Source organism: Leuresthes tenuis, unplaced genomic scaffold, assembly GCF_036924035.1.
Source record: "Leuresthes tenuis unplaced genomic scaffold, fLeuTen1.0.hap1 SCAF_13, whole genome shotgun sequence".
Lineage (NCBI taxonomy): Eukaryota > Metazoa > Chordata > Actinopteri > Atheriniformes > Atherinopsidae > Leuresthes > Leuresthes tenuis.
This window is the reverse complement of record NW_027325367.1, coordinates 3,023,208-3,044,715: the sequence shown is the minus strand read 5'-3', so window position 1 is coordinate 3,044,715 and position 21,508 is coordinate 3,023,208. Positions and strand designations below refer to the sequence as shown.

The 21,508-nt window shown below is 40.9% G+C and overlaps 1 protein-coding gene across 7 annotated transcripts in view; it reads right to left on the bottom strand.

The window, feature by feature from the left end:
* Nucleotides 1-21,251, bottom strand: part of myt1la (myelin transcription factor 1-like, a) — a 77,956-nt gene extending 56,705 nt beyond the window's left edge. For 5 of the 7 annotated variants that reach the window (XM_072362218.1, XM_072362221.1, XM_072362223.1 and 2 more), the window contains exons 1-2: nt 20,906-21,177; nt 1,897-2,002 (exon numbers count right to left, since the gene is read on the bottom strand). The gene's annotated coding sequence lies outside the window, so the exon portion shown is untranslated. Of the gene's footprint in view, nt 1-1,896; nt 2,003-20,905; nt 21,178-21,197 lie in introns of those variants that run through there. The other 2 variants (XM_072362219.1, XM_072362222.1) reach the window with 2 other exon arrangements.
* Between the last annotated feature and the right edge of the window lie 257 nt (nt 21,252-21,508).

The following is a 21,508-nucleotide window of genomic DNA, read 5'->3' as shown; positions in this document are numbered from 1 at the left end:
GTAAATAAAACCCACTGGATAATGCAACATTCACTGATGTTCCAAATTGAATATATTAGAGCTTTCTAAAGCTCTAATATATTCAATTTGGCACTAAAGAGAACAATAATATAGCAAATGAGGATAACTCATGTGAGCCAAGTCCAATTTTAAATGTACTCAACAGTTAGTTTTAGTTTTATCCTAAAAAGAAGCAAATAATTCTGATCATTCACAAGAATATTTCTGAAAACATGGAAACAGTGGAAATCCTGAAAATGTCAGGCTTTCAAATCATTATCTTTACTCCCAAATGACTTAAATGCAGCATAAAACATGAAAACATCCAACCTGTTATCACTTAGAAACTGCTTAGCAACCACCACCTGAAACCCTAGCAACCTTTCTTCCTTAAGACCAAGAAGTAAGGTGCGATGTCTCTGATAGTCTGTTGCAGGCTTTTGTTTCACGGTCACATGGGTGCTTAAGACTGTGTGTTATTTGTTAATCCAAACCTTTTTTTTTTTTTATATAGTTCTCCTGGAAATATTTCCTTGACACTGATTAATTTCAACAGCTGAAGTATTCGTTGTCCTTTAGGCTGGAAATTTAGAGGTCTAACAGTCATGACTTCTTTGATACGAACGCTGCAAAATCGATAAAACAAGACTTAATTTTCTCCCGAAGCATGTTCATCTTGTCGAGTGAATTGGTGCAAAAAGCCGAGTGCTCAGTGCCACTGGACTGATTGATCTGCAGTGGTAGTTGTTCTGGCTCCCTGCTTGACGTTTTTCCACCTCTGTTTTTCAGTTTGAGCATGAAGAGCGTCTTTGTCCTGAATGATGTTTGAATGAGGATCTTGTATCCACTCGTTGGCCTCATTGTAGAGTGATTGGACTTCACTGGAGTGAACTTGAATCTGCTCCTCCACCAGCAGCCCCTCTCCTTCTCTATTAACATGGGGTTTTTGTATGTGTTGCATCCAAATTGCAGAACTGGAGACAGGTGTGCCAGATGCTTTTCCACCAGCTATTCTTCATCCCACTGTTCTACCACAACTCTACACAGGTTGGCAGCACCAGTGTCCTTCCCTTTCAGTTTCATTCTCTGGCCCGTCTGATGGCTTTTTCTGCAAATCAACACACATTCCTGTTTTCTGACAGCCAGTTTCAAACCTTGCTGCTCCAGCCCAATTCATTTGCAAACAATAAACTGTTTAAATCTCAGCCCTGGCTGCCTGGCTTCTGTGTTAACCTCATTGTTTCTGGTTGATCTGGGAGTAAAAGTATCTGCAAGGTTTGCTATATTGATGTAAAACTCATCAGTCGGTTCCTTTATTTCCTGCAATGAAGTAGAACAAACAGGAACTTGTCCGTTGGACAGCTATTGTACTTTAATGTGTAACACAAACCTGCAAAAACTTAGTTAAGATGCTAAATCAAGTTAGCAACTAGCTTCTTCTACTGGAAACAGTTAAACAAATAGAAACACACGAGCTACTTACAACATGCCAACTTGTATATTAAATAGGGTGGCTGCCATCAACAAGCCTACTTTGCTTTTAGTGTTAATCTTTTTAGCTATTTCTCTGCTAGTTTATTTCCACATTAAACCCAAAAGGTCCATGCTTTGGCATTTCGTATTAGTTATAAATATGCAACTGTTTTTGCTGTGTCAGAGGTTTGCCAACTGAAGCACAGTTAAGGTTGCCTTGCACCCCGGTGAGTGGATGTGCTTAACTTCTGTGTTGAATTAAGAAGAGTTTGGTTGCACTTGATTATTTTTAGAACACATCTAACATTGGGAGTTTTACAAAATAGCGGCTTACGGTTCTTTTGTTGTGTCGCTCTCACCAGAAAGCATCTAAAACAAATCTCAACGACTGAAAAATACCAGCAAATGTAAGTGAAATCACACCTGGTCTTAGCTTGGTGTCGCACCCCGTCAATCTGCTGCTGCTCCTGTAGATGAAGGACTCTTTACACCTAACAGAATTTCAGAGGCCGTCTCCCAGAGTCATGATCTGCAACAGACAAAACATTTCATCAGCTGTGCCTGAAGCTGCTGTTTGTCCAGCACATGCCTCTCAGCTCTGACCTCCTGACCCTCAGCGGACACTCGACGAAATATCATTGTCTGAGTGAAATGTTTAATTATGATATTTTAATGAGATTTCAAGTCTTTAGAGACTCCTGCCAAATACCATCTACACATTTTACTGATATTTTCAAATGTTAATGCATGCTGTCGATTAGGTATTTCCCCAGAGATTCATGCAACATCACCTGCAAGTGATGCATGATAAAACATGGAAGTGTTAGCTCTGCAAGGTTCAGCTGCTTCTAACATTTTAATATTTTATGGAGTAACAACACTGCTTCAATTTAGAAAAAAAGCAGGAAGTGACACTGAAAGCATCAAATAGCAGGAATTTACTCTGTAATCTGGGTTGAAACCAACTTGTCAGACAAAAGCAAAATACAATCTTGATCCAAATAACCTAATTAGTACCTGTGAACTAAATTTAATTAATCTTTAACTCAAAAAGTCCAACATTTAATATCCAGTTCAATCAGATGTCAGCATAACAGGAAACATACCAGCTTGAATCATTGGTTTAAAAGTCTCAGTATATGTCTTTAAAAGGCCTAAAATCTTAGTTTAAGCATTTAATTTGGACTCCACAGGGTATCTCAGCATTTAATCACCACATAACAGAAACACAGCACTGCCTGTTTGTCTAAACTCTGCCCCGTTCAGTGCAGGAAAGACACCTGAACTCGTTTCCAGCCCTCAGTCAAGTCAGGTTGCTCACAGTGGGAGGAGGAAGCAATGCACCAAACAGTTTGAACTTGATTTACACAGAAATGAAAGAGGAGATACATGTAACCATAATGGCTATATGATAGTATAATACATTTTTAGTTTAAACTCTTAGAGACATTCAGAATATCATAAAGATGAGAAGAAGTGCATTAGAAGTGGCCTAATTGGTATGAGCAGCTGAACTCTGTGAATATGCAAAGAAAATAAGCTCATCAATAAAATGTGTCATACTGCATCAAGGTCACTGCGCAGTTTATGTATGTGTCAGATTACTAAAATGCAAACAAAACACAGTTTAAATATCACAAAAATACAGTTTTGGGCTGAAATAATCAAAGCAAAACTCCACAAGATCTCGCAGGGAGCAACACGAAAGTAAGTAAAACAGGAAAGGACCAACAGTTTGATCGGGAGGACACACATGCAGCAGCTCCTGAGCTGCACTGCAGCTCGCGGGATTGCAGCGCTAATATAAATGTAAATTCTGGACAGGCTCGCCTGAACCCCCGACCAACTCCCAATCTGTTTCCAGATTATACCAAGGCCGGGTGCATCTGAGGCCGCCACTTCACTGAGTGTGCTACAGCGCACTCTACATCCTACAGCAGTCTTCCCTCCCTCTGCTCTGAAGAGCTACGCTGAAAAAGGAAAAAAACCCTCCACCGCTTTGAAAACGTTACAACAGAGTGGGCTACGTGTTCGGTGGGCATGCATCTGTGTCTGTGTGTCGTCTTTAGCTTCAGATAGTTACAGTTTCTGGTCCCAATATTCCAGACTGTGAGCACAAAGAGACTTTTAAAGTGAAGATGTTTTCAGTTCTACATTTCTTAAAAGGGTTATGGTATTTTGTAACATTTGCAAAGTAAGGACAAGATCATATCAGGACATTTTTGGACACCTTTGCATTTTCATAAAACATTCTTATGCAAAAATATTGAGTGTTTCTCGTGCCTTCAAACAGCCAAAATGTAGTTTTCCAGTCAAAGGCATGTGGTTGTGCAATATTACCATCAGTAAAAGCAAAGCTGTAATCGTGCTACAATTTTATTGTTTCTTTCAGATTTTAGGCCTTTGCTGGGAAGGACTGAACTGAACTGCTGAAGCAAAAGGTAAAAATGTATGTGATTCACTGAATGTGTGTGTCACAGAGTCCTATATGGCTGGATAGGCGCTGTGTGAAGACGTGCTGTTTAGTATTCAGTCCCACACTCTGCCTGTCTGGTACAATATGATGCAGAGAACCTCCTATACCGAGACACACTTCGGCACAGACAGCGTAGCTTCACAAACACACACAGAAGCAAACACACAAATGCCAGATGTTCATCTAAATTTAACACATTTTGGGGAATAGGAATAGAAACGTTCCCGTTGCAGCTTTCCTGTGTGTGCGTGTCTGTGAACAGAGTCTTTTGTTCTACTGCAGCAGGATGATGGCCGCAGCACCCCCTGTAGGTCAAACTCAACTAAGAAGAAATACTTTGAATTCTCTCAAATGACTTATACTCTCCATCGAGACCCCTAGAAGAGTTGCAGCATGTTTGTCGTCAGTTGGACTCATGCAGAGGTTAAAAACATGGTGAGTTTCTACAAAAATAACCACGATGCGTCAGTGCTGTTGCTTTGGTTTCCAACACGTTTATATCTCTCTTTATAAGTGCAGAATAACAGAGCAACAGATTTGACTGTAAATCATCTTTACATTAACGTGCCCACAATAGATTCATGCAGACACAGGCTTTTGGTCAGTTAACCAAAGACAAAAACACATCACTCCAGCTCATAGAGCTTTTCTTTTCCCTACCATTCAGGCACAGAAACTATTTAACCTCAGTCTGTCCCCAATCTCTGTGACTGGATCTTAGAGTTCCTCGTTCACTGACCCCAGTGAGTCAGGACTGGAAACACCACCTTCTGGAAATTAGTCTGAGGAGGGCTAAGGAAACTTAAACAATTCCTATCACTCCACTGCAACTTCTATCGCTGCACCATTGAGCTCATTTTCACCAGAAGCGCCATGATATGGTACAGCAGCTGCAGTTAGTCAAAGAGCCTTAAGAAAAAAGAGCCTGCAGAACCCCACCAGTCAGAGATCCACCATCCAAAGCCTCCCAAACTTCTTCACACTTGTGCAGCTTCTATGAAAAGGCCAAAGACCGACTAAACACTTCCTTCTTCCCACAGAATCAACATAAGAACTTAACTTTGTAGGTTTCATATGCAAACGTGCCAAAAAACAGCTCTACTCTATCTTTGCATGTATGAGTTTATTCGATTAGTATGTCCTGCACAAGCATTATTTCATATTTTTATGAATAGATTGTGGCTGTTATTGTTTATTATATTCATGGAAACACAGGTAACCGATTATTTCTTTGCATTAACAGATTACAGCATGTGACAATAAACCTTTTGACACTTGACCTTGAAATCTTTTGAGCCATAAAGCTCAGGCTTGAACTTTTTTTGCTCTGATGAATCTTTTCCTCTCTACTTCTGCTTAGATGGACGACCCTCACTTCTTATAATCTAAGTTCCAATCTGAGTTGAGAAGACTTTTATGTGTGAAGGTGCCTGAAAAACAGTCTCAGTTTCGTCTCAGAATCAGTGTTTTTACTCAGTCTGTCTCAGACAGAGTGAACTCTATCAAGACCGATCAAGACCACGACTGTGGGCAATCACCAATTTACCGATCATGCACTTCTTAAAGTCTGTAGCCTGGCGCACACTCATCGAGAAGAGCTGCAGGAAGAGTGTGTGAGCAGGTTTGTCTCTACAAATATCTGCGTGATCCATCAAAGCCAATGCGAATGCTTTTAAAACTGCTTAAAAGTGAAACGTAGTTACGTTTGTTCACATTCTACTTCCACTGAAGCCGTTCCCACGGCGTCGGGGCACCATTGTCTCAGTAACAGTGCCTACAGTTTAGGAAGAAAACTGAAGAACTGGTATAAATGGTTATGGCACCATACTGGCATTACAATTCACTTGCGGTGAGCATATTCGCAGCTTTACCTGCAGAAGAACAGTTAGTGTTGCGCTGGTGGTGCACCGCCACTATAGAAGCTGCCTCTTTCACATATTGGTTGTGCCTTGTATGCGGGAGAAAAGATGTCCTCGTTAACCTGCAGCTGTTATTCACATATGCCAAACAGAAGTGGCTCAGTCGCACATCATTGTGTCTTTGCACACATCAAGCTGACAGCACTGTTTGTTGGACTGATGAGTTCCACTATGCCAACCTGATGTGAGTAAGGAGGCAGGAACGTTTCACCTCTGTTACGACCTCCCTTGGTGAGGCATATCGGCAGCAGATCAACTTTGACCTCCCATTCAGCCACTGATACACGGTGAAGGCGTATCAGTGAATGAATAAATGAATAAAAATGCCAAGCCGTGAAAGTGAGACGAGGCTAATGCTGGCTCAAAATTTACATTTGTGTTGATAAACCCAAATGAGACAGGCCGCATGAAGCAAGTATAACTGATAGAAAGTCAGTCAGCGTCTGATTTGGGTGCTGAGTCCAACACAAACTCGCTGGAACCACAGAGCATAGGTGTGACAGCGGGGTGAGGACCAAGTAATGAACATCCCCTTCTATAGAGAATATGCTCATCAGACAGAACGGTTGCTTGGCTGGTAAAAGATTTAAATGTAGAGTGCTAAATTAACTGTTAGCAGGCTGCAGATATACAAAACAAAGACGGCTAAGTTCAACAAAAGAAGATTCTTTAACTCTCCACATTGTTCATGGTGCAATAATTCATACATGCACAGGAATTGTGGTCGTTATATTGCAGATTGCAGATTTTGTGGTTCCCACATTCAACCTTTAACTGGTCTGGTGCCGGTCTTGACGAGTTCTCAACCCTTTCAAAGTCCTGCTCTTGTCTCGGGACACTCTGGCCTTAGTGTCAACTTGGTCTAGTTTTGGTGGTCTTAATTCATTTATTTGGAGCAGCGAGTTATGCTGGTTTAGCTCATCTTGTGGGAACTTCTGCATCCCCTCAAGACAAAAGTGAGTTAAAGCTGAAACCATTCTGGTGTGCACTGGTAGCTAAATGTGGCTCTAACTTCGACATCTACTGTTTGAATGTACATCTCCTCTGTTATACTTTCTGTCACAATAAAGGCAAACGATTATTATATTGTTCAAATCTGTAAAAGGTTTTCTTCAAGATTATTACCACCTAACAATTGGATCGTTTATTTCCGCCCACAGCTCAGATTAGTCTGTGAGGGCATTTCCCACCATAAAATTCATTATATCAGAACTCTTGGGAATAAAGAAGTGACCAAACAACCAGAGGATATGAATTACAAACTCAAAAATTGAGGACAAATCTTTTCATTTACTGGTGGAACTATAATCCAACCCTCACCTGCAGCCATGCAGTCAGTCAAACCAAGACAATTACTTTCAAAGGGTAGGATGGCTGGGTTTGTTCTTGGAAACGGGATGAGGAGTCCACTTCCAAAAGGATTACAAAGTAAAGTCACTTGTCTATTACATTAAGAGGAGCCAGATGATCAGGCACATCTGGCTGATAAGAAACCCAGACCCATAACATGCTGGAGAGATTATACAGTGTGTCTAATCTGGCCTTGAAACACAACAGGGCTGCACGGGAGAAGCTGGGAAACAATGCCAGGAGGGGCGATAACTGGACTTTTTTGCTTCAGCTGCTCTGGTTAAACAACGGAAAATAGATGTTTGAGCTCAAAATCACCCAAGAACATGGATACACACTTTCATATCTAAAAAAGACTGAAAGTCACCTGTCCGAGCTGCAGGAAACTGCTGCAGGCTCAGGTCTGGAGAGTCCACTGCACACAACCAAACACAGAAACTCACAGGCAAATGTTTGTGAGCACAAATAAACTCTCACACACACAAAGAGCTGCCAGGTAAAGTGTGTGTTTGTGGAGGAGACAGACAGCCGAGTTTTATTAGAGCAGAGAACTTTTATCTAACCCAACAAATAGGAACACCTGGTGTGTGATGTGATGCTGCAGTGCACAAACCAAATAACAAAGGCAGAGGGCGAGGAGCAGTGCTGCTTTGGGTTTGCTGATATTACTCACAATAAATGTAAACTTATCAAGAATTATAGCCACAGATATATGCCTCCGGAGGGGGAAATTTAACCAATTCTGCTATATTTTCTATTATAAAGGCCCGATGGAGGAGCCACACAGAAATCTACATCTTTCATCAAGAGTTCACACCAGAAAGTGTTTGTCAAACATTTAAAATGGCATATATACTGCAAACGAACCTCACAAGGAGATAAAAGTTATTTTTTCAATATTTTGGGCTGAAATATTCAAAGCTAAACTCCACAAGTTCAAGGTGGGAGCGCATTGTTCTAATAGCAAAACAAAAGTGAGAAAAGCATCGAGTTTAACCCCCTATTCAAGCCTTTTTCTAAAAAAAAAAAGAGCAAATGGAATAATTTCCTTTATCAGACTTACAGTGAAAACCAGAGGTATGAGGTTAATGTTAGAAATACATCAATCAGACATTCAAATAGACAATAAAACAATTTTTTCCAGGTTTTCAGGGCGACACATCCTGCGGCTGCTACGTTACCAACGTGGGAAACCTTTAACGTCCAAAGGGGACACGTTGGGGGTACTATCCATCCCTATGTGATGAGTTGGGAAGTGCTAATGCATTGAATGGTTTTAGTATTTGAACCCTGAGGGTATGTGCTTTCAAATGATTCATAGTTTGATTCAGACTGCAGAAGTCATTGAAAATGCAGTGGTGGAATTTTCCCATGATCTGTGTTAAAAGTGGAAAAAACTAACATCTTAATTTTGGAAACTTCTTCTCAGCTCTAACTCCGGAATAACTTAACTTATTTTAGAAGACTCAAGAAAAATATGAAATAGTTGGTTTTCATAGTAGTTGTCATTAACATGATCACATTTCTCCACATTTTGGACTATTTTAGCCTATTTTAGCCTGATGAGAGCTGCAAATCCCTCATCTCTGAACCTGATTGGAGTCACATTAACAACATGAACCGGACTGGGTAGCTACAAATATAATAAATACATATAATATATATATATATATATATATATATATATAGAGAGAGAGAGAGAGGTATGTCAGAAGTTGGACTGGGGAAACAAAAGGATGGAAAAATAAGTTGTACTAAAAAGTCACAGCTGGTGGAACATGTTGAAACTAATCAGGTTAATTGGCAACAGGTCAGTAATATGAAGGTATAAAAGGGGTTAAAAGCACCTTACAGAGGCAAAGTCTCTTAGAAGTAAAAATTGGAAGAGGTTTAGCAATCTGCAAAAAAGCTGTCAACAATTTCTCAGTGATTTTCCACAATGTAAAACTTTAAAGGCTTTGAATTTTCCATCATTATACATCATACTTTACATAGTATTATCTAAAGATTCATAGAATCTGGAGGCTTATCTGTGGACAAGGAACACAGCCAAAGTCAGCACTGGATGCTCGTGGTCTTCAGGCCCTCAGGCAGCTCTGCATTAAAAATGACCCGATTCTGTCCTGGAAATCACTGCATGGGCTCAGGAATACTTCCAGGAATCAGCTGTCACCGTGCAGGTTAAAGCTCTGTCATGCAGAGAAGAAGGCCTTGCATATTTCAGCAAGACCATGTTAAACCACATCCTGCATCTACTCCAGCAGCACGGCTTCAAAGTAGAAGAGTCCGGGTGCTGGACTGACCTGAAAACATTTAAAATACAATAAAGAAGACCCAGGAATCCTCTATCAGACATTCCTCTCCCTAAGGTCCAGCAGCTGGTCTCCTCAGCTCCAGATGTTTACAGATGTTGTTAAAAGAAGAGTGGATGCTACACAGTGGGAAACAGTTGCTGCCATAAAGTTTTTTTCATGAAATAGTAAAATGTCTCAGTTTCAACATTTGATGTCAATGTTCTACCGTGAATAAAATTATTAGATTTACAAATCATTCTGCTTTTATTCACGTTTTACAAAGCGTCCCAACATTTTTGGAACTGAGGTTGTAGTCTAATAGAGAATTCCACTTTAACGCCACTATAACTGCAGTAACTTTTCATGCAAACTAAGCTGTTGATGACAACTTATGAACTAGAAATATTAATCTGCTTTAGATGACATGTAGTAAGTATAGTAAGTAGTCTTAATGCGTGTAAGTACTGTGCACCAGGCAGCATGTTAGTGGTAGCAGCTGCTGAAAAGAGTGATAGAATAGATCTCACTGTGGCAGACTGATGCACAAACAGTACCGCACTGCAGGCTTTACAGTTACTGGAGTAAACACAGACACTAAATTCATTTTCTTTAAATTGCAGCAGCTTAGTGTGGTGTAAAGGCCTTGACTCCCTCTTGTGCATCGCCCTCAGTCCCCGGTTGCCAAGGAAACTGGACCGATCGGGTGATTAGCTGCATCAATTAACCTCTGACCAATCGCAGAGAGCGACTGAAGAACAGCAGCACAACGTGATCTGCAGATACGACTGCGGCTTAGATGTTGGAACGCCGAGATACAACAAACAGGATCGATGGAGTTTCAGTGGAAGTCAGTGAGAAAGTGGCGAGGGAACTCTCAGAGCTTCACTACTTTCACATAGTAAAAATACTCTGTTGTAAGTAAAACATTTCATTTAAAAAGTATTAATGTAAATGATGAAAACTGGCTTTGTAGTTACTCAAGATAAAAAAAAAGTATGTATCTACTTTGTGTTAAGATTATAAATGTGTTCTTCTGGTGAGATACGCACCCGTTGCCATGGTTATCTGCTGTTTCTTTGGTTGAAAAGGATAACGAAACACTCAAATCTGTCGAAGAAATGAAACGATGCAGAGGGAAAAGGGGCAAGAAGGAGAACCTATGTGGGGGAAATTCATTTGTTGTGTCCGGGGATGCCTAAATCCTCCTCCGCTCAGATTTCTGCACATTTAATTAAGTCACGTGTCCGTGAAAGTTTAGGATTTTGCAGTGGCTGGGTGTAATCTGTGCTGGAGAACATTCAGAACATCTCAACACATGACTTAATTTAATCTAAAAGCGATAATATGTTACATACTTAAAGTATTTCACATGTTTTGTGTATAAAAATGCAATGCAACCACAGAAGAAACTGCAGCTTTTGCCAAAATGCAAAACAATTTCCTTCTAAAATGATGAGAAGCAGAAGACTGGATTAGCATGAAAAGAGAGCGACGAAGCTCCAGTTACCCAGAATCTGTACCTTTTGTAAGTACCTGAGTCGATGTACATCATCCCAATCGTGACAGTAAAACTGCAGGAAGAAGAGTATAAAATCAATTTCAAACAATGTGCTTCCAATCTACTTTTTTAAAGCGCTGCAGCTGATATGTGTGCATGGTTTACTGTGGAAAGTGGAAACTGGGGGAGGTAATCAAAATAAGAAATTCACACTTGTTTTTTAGTAACTGGACAGATACATGAGGGTATTTCACACACAAGCCTGATGTCCTGCAGGGTTTGCTGGCTGTAATGAACGCAGCTACACTTCATGTGCTCCCTGTAAATGTGACAATGTGGAGAGCCATGGTTTGGATTTTCACACCTCCCCGCCTAATGACCAGGTCTGTGGTGTCATGTCAGCACTTCAGAGGAGATAAAACTCCTCTTAAGCCCTCGGACTATCTTCTGTCAGAGGGTATTCGCTTCAGAACCCAGCTGCTGCGCACAGTTTAAACACTGAATTTGGCTTTTCCTGATGGTTTAAACCAGCAGTTGTCACTGACTGACGGGATAGATATTAGTTTCTGTTGCTGCTGCAGAGCTGTAAAAAAACAGCCACATATATGAAGGTCACAAAGTGTGTGTTATGAAATCAGCATGTTATGCTGCTGCTTTCTTCTCCATTTTAAGACATCTCTTAACTGCAAAGGTAAAGCCTCGTTAACGTCTCCGCTGTTGTTTCAATGCTCTGATTGGTCGGCTTCATCAGCCTTATCAAGCACTACCTCCATCCCAAATAAGGTCTACTGAAATGCAAGATTCAAAGTCATTCTACATGAAATCAGTGTATCGGATCATGAAGATATTCTTGGTGGCATTTAAAGCTTCCAAAACTCTTAAATGCCTTCAGATTTACAGGCCAGATACAACTTTATAAGCTGAAAATGCAGCTACAGTTGTTTCCTTTTGTGGGTGTTTTTTAATGTTTAAAAACATTAATATCTGTTGGAGATGTGAAAAGATGGGTCAAGAAAGGGAGTTAGAGGGTGGACCTTTATGGGAGAAACTGAACTGTAATACCAGCAATGGCATAAAATGCTCTGGACTGGATTACTAACACTGAGGCACTACTTCCACTGACATTTATGCACATTGTAATCTGTCTTTTTTTAGATTTTGCAGATTTACATGCCAGATACTACTATATAGGTTGCACATGACGCAAAACATGTTACATAAAGATTCTAATAAGATTTTAACAATTTCTTCCCGTCTTGATGCAGAAGTGATGTGGTATAAGAACCCTAAATATGGCTCTTTTCTCAAAATTTTTTGGTTTTGAGTTGTTTAAGATGGTAAAACATTTGCTCTTCTCATGTGCACCTAAAGCTTGTAGCTTTAGTTAACTTTTAAGGAACTCTTCTGATTCTCCAAACTTAGAGAGCTCTGACTGCTGTCCACTGCAGGTAAGACACTGACTACTCATACAAATTATACCACACACAGCCCCTCTTAAAAAAAAACAAGTATCGCTTTGATATGTTAAAAGAGATGTTATGAGGTAATGATACAGACTCATTGTTTGAATTCACTTGTAGAACTTGATCTCCTGTTAATGGCTGAGAAAATGAGGTCAACTGATGGTCGGAGAGCCATTTCAGCCTTCTCAATATTGTAGGAGCAGACGGACCATTTATAGCATGTGAGGTAAAACCTCGAAAAAAACATGGCTTTTGTGGTGTTGGGTAACTTAAGCCTCGTCCACATAGGGTGCAGGTCTTAAAATGCACAACTATAGGGGATGAAGAGGAAGTAGAGCAGAATAGAGATGGCAGAGATGATGGAATAGAGCAGTTTAAGTCCCAGACTACATGTTAGTGTCCCTTTACATCCTGTAAACCAAACTCCATCTTGCTCCCATCATGCTCACTTTATAGAAGTTTTGAACAAAAGTGTTGGCTTAAATGTTAAAACATTTAATCATTTTCCTATTTTAATTCTTTGATGTCAAATCTTAAATCACATATATCTTAATCCCTTTTCCTGTGGATGTGGGAGGCTTTGTCCCCTAGCAACAGGGAACTTTGGTTCTCATTTTCTACTTTGAATTCAGTCAAAATAGATTTTTTTTAATGGAATATTCATAACCTTATTAACATCAAATCTAATTTGGAAATTAAATATATGGGCACTTTTCAAATTAGAAGTGGATGACCTCTGGAAACTGGATAAAACACTAAACTAACAGATGTTTTAAAACAACACGCAGTTTAAAAGCGAAGAACAATCTTTGTTAGACGATTTTGGCCCCATTTTGAAGCGGATCTCCATCTAACAAACCCTTATAACATCGTAATAACATTCACTTGTTCTCGCTAACGAGGTATGTTGAATCACAGCAGGACAGGCAGTGACTGGTGGCCCCCAATCAGACAGCAAACATGGCCAAATCACCACTGAAATCTCAGATTTTTCTGAGTTTCTGTCTTCATTCTGAAAGAAATTCTCCAAAGACCAAATCAGTGTGTGACAGCTCATATGTACAAGAAGAAAGTACTTTTTAAAGCTGCAACATACAACCTTAGACAAGCTCTGGGGGTCACACCAAAGCAGCAGTATCAGGAAGTGACATTCAGTCACATTTAGCCAGACTTTTTGCTGCCTAACAGAACACAGCAGCTGGGATTACAGCACACACAGACGGACAATGGCTTTTTCATGTCAGTGAATATTTGACATATTTCAAAAGTTGTAGTTTATGGCTTGTCAAAGGAGGAGCTTTCTGCTTTTATTGTGTTTTTAGAAGAAGGGGGCAGCAGTTCTAGATGTAGCTTTAAGGATCTAAAGCAACTTTTTGAGAGGATGAGCTTAACTGTGCCAAGCAGGGCGGGAAGGTGAGAAAATATCTGCACAGTTTTTAGTTTTTTCTCATGGGGACAGGTGTGAATTGCTGCCACAAACTGAATGAAATCCCTGAGAACTAAATGGTAGAGAGGGTTAAACAGCAGAGTGCGGGGAGAATATAAAAAGGATCAGACAGCAGTTATGATGCAGAGCTTCGACATAATCAAGCTTCCAGCATCAAAACTTTTACAGCTGAATGATTCTGTCGTGACACTTTCTGACTCTAACTCACATCAAGTCACTTCTAAAGAAAATAAGTGGTTTAAAGTTAGTTAATTACTGTTTAAAACACCAGTTCACAATACCAAGATTTAATCAATTCGTCTAGTTGCCCCCCATCATCACACCATCATTCACTCCTGTCGGTACAGAGTGAGTGAGAGGGGTGACTGGCAGGATGAGGAGTGGATGTGGTCAGTGTGAGAAGCTTTAACGATCTGTAACAAGCACCGAAAGCAGGTCGAGACTGACTACGGCGATCCACAATCAGTCTTCCTGCCTGAATTAGTGTGTAAAAAGAAAACATGTATGATTCTGCAAATAATGTAGCTGAAAGACCTGAAATAAGATATTTAACAGTGAGTTTTGTGTGTGGCTGCAGGCTGGTGTGGTGGTTCGGACTGTTGTCTCACAGCAAGATGGTTCCTGGTTCCACTCCTTGTTGGAGCTTTTCTGCATCACTGTCCAAAAACATGCATGTTAGGTTAATTGGTGATTCTAAATAGGCCTTCCGCCCTACAGCAGCCGGGATAGGGAAATAGAAAATGAATGGATTTTGTGTGTTTTTACTCAACGACTGAATTTAGCTCAACAAGTTTGCAAGTAACCGACTGACTGTGTGGATGCTGGAGGTCAGAAGTCACATCAGATGGAGCAAATCAAACAGGAATCCCAGCTCTGAACTGGATTCCACAGAAACCAGCTGACAGTCTGCAATTAGCATGAATGGTTTCTCTCACACACTTCATAAAGAACAGGATCTACCAATGTTGATTCACTAAAATTTGTGATTCATTATCTTGTGTTGTAAGTCTGTGTGGTTTACACACTATGAGTCATTCAGAGCTCCACAATAGGCTGCGTATGATGCCTTCTGAAATGTGTGTGTCTGAGCACTGCTGGCCTCCATTGATCCGAAAGTGATAATCAGATTGATGGCTGTCTTGGAAGCGGCTCAGATTTAATAAAGTACAGACAGACAGACGCAGGTCAGACCAGCTCTCTGTTGTGCGTCTCCACAGCATGACGTCAGAGAGGAACACTGTCTGTTCGAATGTTAAACTCTGAAGTTTGCTTTCCATACCAGTCTGATGTTAAAGCTGCAGTAGGCCACTTTCAGCCTGCAGAAATCTTCACGCCATGACGGGTGCATTCGCCCAATCACTGGTCTTGTCAGCCAGAGGCTTCGCTATTGACTGCTCCGCAGAGACAGATGTGCATGCATGTGTTTTGAGTTGAGAGGGAGGCAGGCATAATGGTGGCGGTACCTGCAGGGAAAGTCACAATCCAAGCATTGAAAACAACGACCTACGTGGAAAAGCATTGTTAAAAAGAGAAATTAAACGTGTTCAAGCATCTGTGAATCCTATCCATGACGGAGGAACTCCGCGATTACACCGAAGTGAAGCTGGAATCTCAGCTGATGTGAATCTGCTCTGGACAGAAAAGCCATATTCTAGTACATTGTTGCACGCTCATCGGCTTGTTGCTCACAGAATAGCATCTGTTAACCTCAGGTCGAGACTGTGCTGCTGAGATCTTTTACCTCACGTTTAAGGTCACAAGCATCACAAAGCTGATTCAATCTAATATGGTCTAAACTATAAAAGTATCTCACAACAGCATGACCGTATTGATATGACAGTTCTGCTGGGTAACCTTACTGCTCCAGCACGCCTGCAGCGTGTTGTTTTTGACAAGTTCACTCATCCCATTTATCTAATGCAAGATGCAGTTTTCATTTTCTTTTGTAAACATGACATATGAGGACTAAAGCAGACAAACAAAAGCTTTTTCATCATGCGCTTTATATAAATCAACCCCTTAATTATACTGTTTCTGTACCTCCAACCGCCCTGTGCAAGCGACTTGGACATGCAGGTCCCCTAAAAAGGAAATGGCTTTGAACAGGGAAGGAGGACCTGCAGCTTTGATGTCTCATGATGTACGTTTCCCCTCATACGGACTTCTGAATTGCTAGCAAGAGAGTAGCTTTGATTTCCAACTAAACTGTTTCTAAAACTACTGAAAATGCAGCTGATATAGACGTGAATTTCCATAGACTTTGCTCCTGCACAGCATAATTGTTTTTCATCTATGGTAGAGTTGTTCATAAAGAGTCAGTCCATCGCTCGCCGGCTGTGTCACACTTACTGAAGTGTATAAAATGAGATTATGTTGCTGGCTATGCTAGCAAACACTTACGTAGCTGTACACCAGCACCGGACAGTTCTGGCCTCAACAATGTCTCACAAATCCTGAAAGAGATTATTGCACTTTTAACTCGGTCTATTGCCAAATGAAAAAAATATAACCATTCATTAACATTCTTATAGTTTTTTTAATAATATCTCCAGTTTTTTTGAGTAACAACTGAGGTTTGACAGTATAAAACAGTCATTGCTACTCCATTAAGTCACTACTGTAGTAAATAGACTTGGATGCAACAGATTTGAACACTGGCTTGTTCAACAGCAGGTTTTACACTGCAAAATTGTTTGTGAGCTTCCTATTTGTAACTCAAGAGTATCCAACCATCAACACGTCACATGCAGTAATCTGAGCGAGAGGTGGAGCATCAGGGTCAGTTATCCAGATGTATAGACCAAGGTTTTAGTCAAACTTAACCAAAGCTTGCACAGGCTTTGGAGGACATTTCTCCTGAGACGGCGCTCCTGTCCCAAGCTTGTTAAATGTCACATGCCTTCACTCACATTTGATTTTTTTAAATTTAATTTATTTCTAATATCAATGAGTCTGGAACAACCTGATTGCAATAACTGAAGCTTGTCCAATTCATTAAACCAGACATGTTATGATCCTTTCCAGTCATTTGTTTCTTAATCTTAGATACTTCTTTATTAGCTTTGCACACTTCACAACTCTAAATAGTTTGCAATTATTTCAGAACGAGGGAGAACTTTCCTCTGAGGGAATTAAATTCAGTTCAGCTTTATTTATATATCGCAAAATCGCAACAAATGTCATCTCAAGGAGCTTGAAACAAACTGTCCAAACCAAACCAATTAGTTGCCGGATCGCTGAAAAAAAGCAGAGAACGAGTCGGAAACTCCTGATAAAACAAGTTCTCTTTGCATAAAGATACAAAAACACGCACAAACCTTTTTTTTTCTATTAGCTTTGGGACATTTAGGCTGATAAAAGACTGTTTTAACACTGCAGATAAGCCAGACAACAGAGAAAAACATGGGTTCTCTTATGCAGAACCAGCAGTTAAACTAACAGATGTCAGACACTAATGGACATCTTGTAGCTAATCAGAATTGAGTATTCACCCTGCCCATCATCTAATAATATATGCTAATAAATAGTGTTCATGACAGTTAAGCAAGTGGAAGGATGAGCACTCACACTTCACAATAAGCAGTATCAACTTTCTAGATATTCTGGCTTCACCTTTGTACAATAAGCTGTCATGGTGATGCATCGCCCATTGTTATGTGCATTACTATGCAAATACATAAAGGTTTCAGGATCTATTCGTGCAGAGACCAAATTAAATGTTGTCTTCCTAATGTCAAGGCTGCAGGTTCAACAAAACAAAGAGATCAGAAACAATTAGCTCTGCTCTCTAAGAGCAATCAAACAGCGATTAAGAAGTTTCACACGGATCAAAAAAATAGGAGAGAAATAAGCTCCAAAGACGGTTTCAGTTGCTGCTGTTGTCATAACCATAAGTGGAATAGTTAGATTGATCCACAGTGCAAATCATAGCAGTTTCATTACAGGCACATGTTTATAAATGCTGCTCATAATTTGCGTCTCATTTTCATACGTTAAACAAGTCAAATCATCTCACGACTTTGCTGCTGTACTGACTGAGGAAGATCAGCAACAATTTTGCATCAGAGCTCTGAATGACAGTCAGATTTGCTCCCAGGCTTCAGAGAAACTACATTTTACTGAATGTTGCAGTATGAATGCTGCAGCTTGTTCAGCCCTGAGAACTTCACCTCGTCTGGCTTTCTTCTGTGACTGAGCTTCAATTTGCAGAGACCTACAGGTGTGAATGGACAATTCTATCTGTGACTAGTAAACTAAGGCTGGTCAAGTGCAAGCTGAATCTGTGTTTAATATAATGTCACACAGAAGTGGTGCTAGGCTGTGGGCATGAGAGAGGTTTATTATTATCACCAGGCCGTGGCGTTCCCGTCTCTCACTCTGCTCTGCAAAGAGCGGACAGGAAATAAAAGGGCTTCACTTTCATCACTTCTCAGCTGAGTTCTCCTGCTCTCTTTGTTTACACAGCAAAAACAGCCAGGAGAGCAATCGACCGTGGTTCATGCAGAGCCACAAAAGCAGGTTAAACAGAACCACAGGCAACAGAAACATAACTTGACAGGTTGCCACTCGTTCTGCATGTCAGCACTGACATTAAGTTTTACAGCAGAATCCTTTTTCGTGTCGTGTCTTGTGACTCGGCCGGAGTTGGAATCCCTGACCTTGAGTTTGCTTCACCTCCTTCAACACAAGCAAAATCAGTTCTTGTTGTGTTGCTTAAGTTCTGTTAAAGTGACCAATCAAACATCACATCTAAAGTCTGAAAAGAGAGAATACTTCTTCCAGTCTTCACACACTGATAACAGAGTTTCTACTTCACAAGAAAAGAAAAAATGCAAACAAAAGCAGGAGTTTGCTGAAATTATGCCCCAAATTAAACAATCTTTCCCACAGAGCTTTCATGCTCGCCTGCCTTTCCTGTAGCTAAAGGAGAACCACAGAAAGTTCAAAGAAATCCTGCAGCAAAGTTTCAATCATTAATTCAGAAGCTCATCGGCACCGGCAGGTCTACAGCATGAAGTCTAAGCCCGAGTGTCAGCCCTGACCCTGAATATTCCAGACAGCGTGCCTCCTCTGCGCTTCTGCAGATCAAGTCCACCTGAGGACAGGGTCGAAATTAAGTTCAAGCGAGATAGATTTACCTCAAATTATTCCTTCCTTGGTGTTAAGTGCAGGAATGATTTTTTGAAACGTTTGAATGCTCCAACTCCTCAAAAGCCTGTGACCGCAAACACGTTGTTTTAGTTGTTTTATTCAGCCTAAAAGGTGTCACGACCACACAATCCTCCCTTTGGAGAGCAGGAGGACGTGATGCACTGAACTCACTTTAATCTCTGGGAAAATTCCTGAACATGTCAGCCGTGGTTGTGCCGGTGCACACCCTAATTCTGCCTCAGAACCTCCAAATTTCCCCCGGTTCACCTCCAGATTCAAAGCTTCTGCATCAGGTAGTTTTAGATGCAGATGTTTTAGTGGTTTTATTTCCCACTTTATGACTGAAACTTCACATAAGAGTACATTTCTCTCGGACCAGATGTACGTTTGTGGGCTTCTCTCTTTCAAGCCCGATGACACATGGATTTGTACGATGGCATACTTTTACATTTAAAGGTTCAATCTGTCAAACTGTTTGCGTTTCTATGTCTCAATATGCATCAGAAGCTGAGAAATATACAGTAGAATAAGGTGCATGAGGCCAATTATCTTCCTTTTTCAGAAAAGTCCGTCTAAAGCCTCAGACTTCACAGCTTTTAGAGTATTTTCATAAATGAATCCTTAAGTCTTAATGGGTTAGATGGCACATATGTTAAAGTACACAGCTGTACACCTCTTATAGGGACCCAATTAAGTTTTAAGGGTTAAAGTATTCTTTTTTTTGTTCTTTTTATGGTTTGCTTTATCATTTTCTGGCTAAATGATCTTTTGGTTACAGTGCAGTTAAACCTTAAAGCTATATTTCCAACTGCAGAGTACTAAGTCGAAGGCTTTTAACGAAATAACTCAAAGACATTTATGGAGTTTATAGAGGTAAGAGCATAGAGGAGCATAAAGTAAGTGATTTTAGATCAATTACAACAAAATATGATCCAGATCAGCACGTGAAATTAGCTGATTTGTGTTTCACCCACAAACAGACAAACAGCACCAGTCACGTCACCTCTTAAGTGGAGGTGATAAACCTCCTGATGACAATAAAGGGAGTGAAGCCAATAAAAATCTGCCATAAGGTCAGAACAGACTTGAGTGGAACTCAGCATGGGATTATTACAGCAATATTACCCAAACACACTCTGACACCCTGTAGGAATATCAAACATTGTACTCTGTGGTCTCAGTCTGAATAATCCTATCATAGCAAAGTCTACTGAGGTTTCAGAACAATGCAGGCTTCACAGCACCCAGCGGAAACATCAGGTAAATATTACATATTGTTATAGAGCACCAGGTGTCACTGACACTTCAAAGCAATTATGATTAAACATGATAATAAACATATTCAAAGGTGCAATAAGGTCACTACAGTCTGAGCAGCAGGAGCAAAAGCTTGCTGGAAGAATACTAGAAGAATGCAAAGAAAAAAGCATGTGAATGAGACTAAATACAAGACATAACATTGAATGAAGAACTCAACAAAGGCACACTGAGGTGAAGGCAGAGACAGCACCACAGAAACGCTGCACAAAACGACGAAAACATGAACATGTTAGAGGAGACAACCACTAAAACTGAGCTTTAAAACAACAGACACACCACAGGGGGCTTAAAGAAGCCCCGCAGCAGATGATGTCCACGTAAAGGCGCATACAGACGCACTGTCACAGTCTGGGAAAACCATTGGAGTCTAACAGAGGACTGTCACCAGGACAGAGCTCTGAAACAACACCAGCGTGACACCAGCTGAATGCAGCCGGAGTCTGCTGAAGGAGCCGCGTGACGAGCAGCAGCCTCGCAGTGTTACAGAAAAACACAAGACAGAAAGAAAACATACTGAAATGGCGAAGATGGAGACTCCTCTAGCTCTGATTCCTCCTCTGCTCTTCCTCTCTGCTCTGAAAGTCTGCAGCCTCCTTCTCTCCCTCAGTCCCTTTCAAGGTCTCTCTGCCGCTCTCTCTCTCTTTTGTCGCTGTGATAACTGGCCATGCCTTCACTGGCGGAGAGGAGGAGGAGGGGGAGGAGAGGAGGAGGAGGGAGGGGGAGACGGGAGACAGACAGGAGGGAGAAGACGGGGATGATGATGAGGATGGTGCAGCAGCAAACGAAGAAGAAGACGGTTGCTTTACCTCTCTTGTTCTCTCCATCCTGCTCTTCCTTTTCCTCTTTTTCTTTCTTTGTCGAGGACGCGCACGCAGAGCCAGCGACGCGCCCGATGGAGAGGCAGCGGTGGGGGCGCGCATGCAGGCTCCCAAGGATGGCAACGCATTCATCATCCCCCCACCTCCCTTTCTCTCCTTTTTCTGAATTAATTTAAAGCGTGGAGACTGTGCTTGTGGTGTGTGTCTGCAGGGTAGAAAAAGACAACACGCACACAACAGGAGATGCTGTTGTATAGGCGCTGAAATATGTCAGTGGAGCTCTTTTCCTTCAGTGTGAA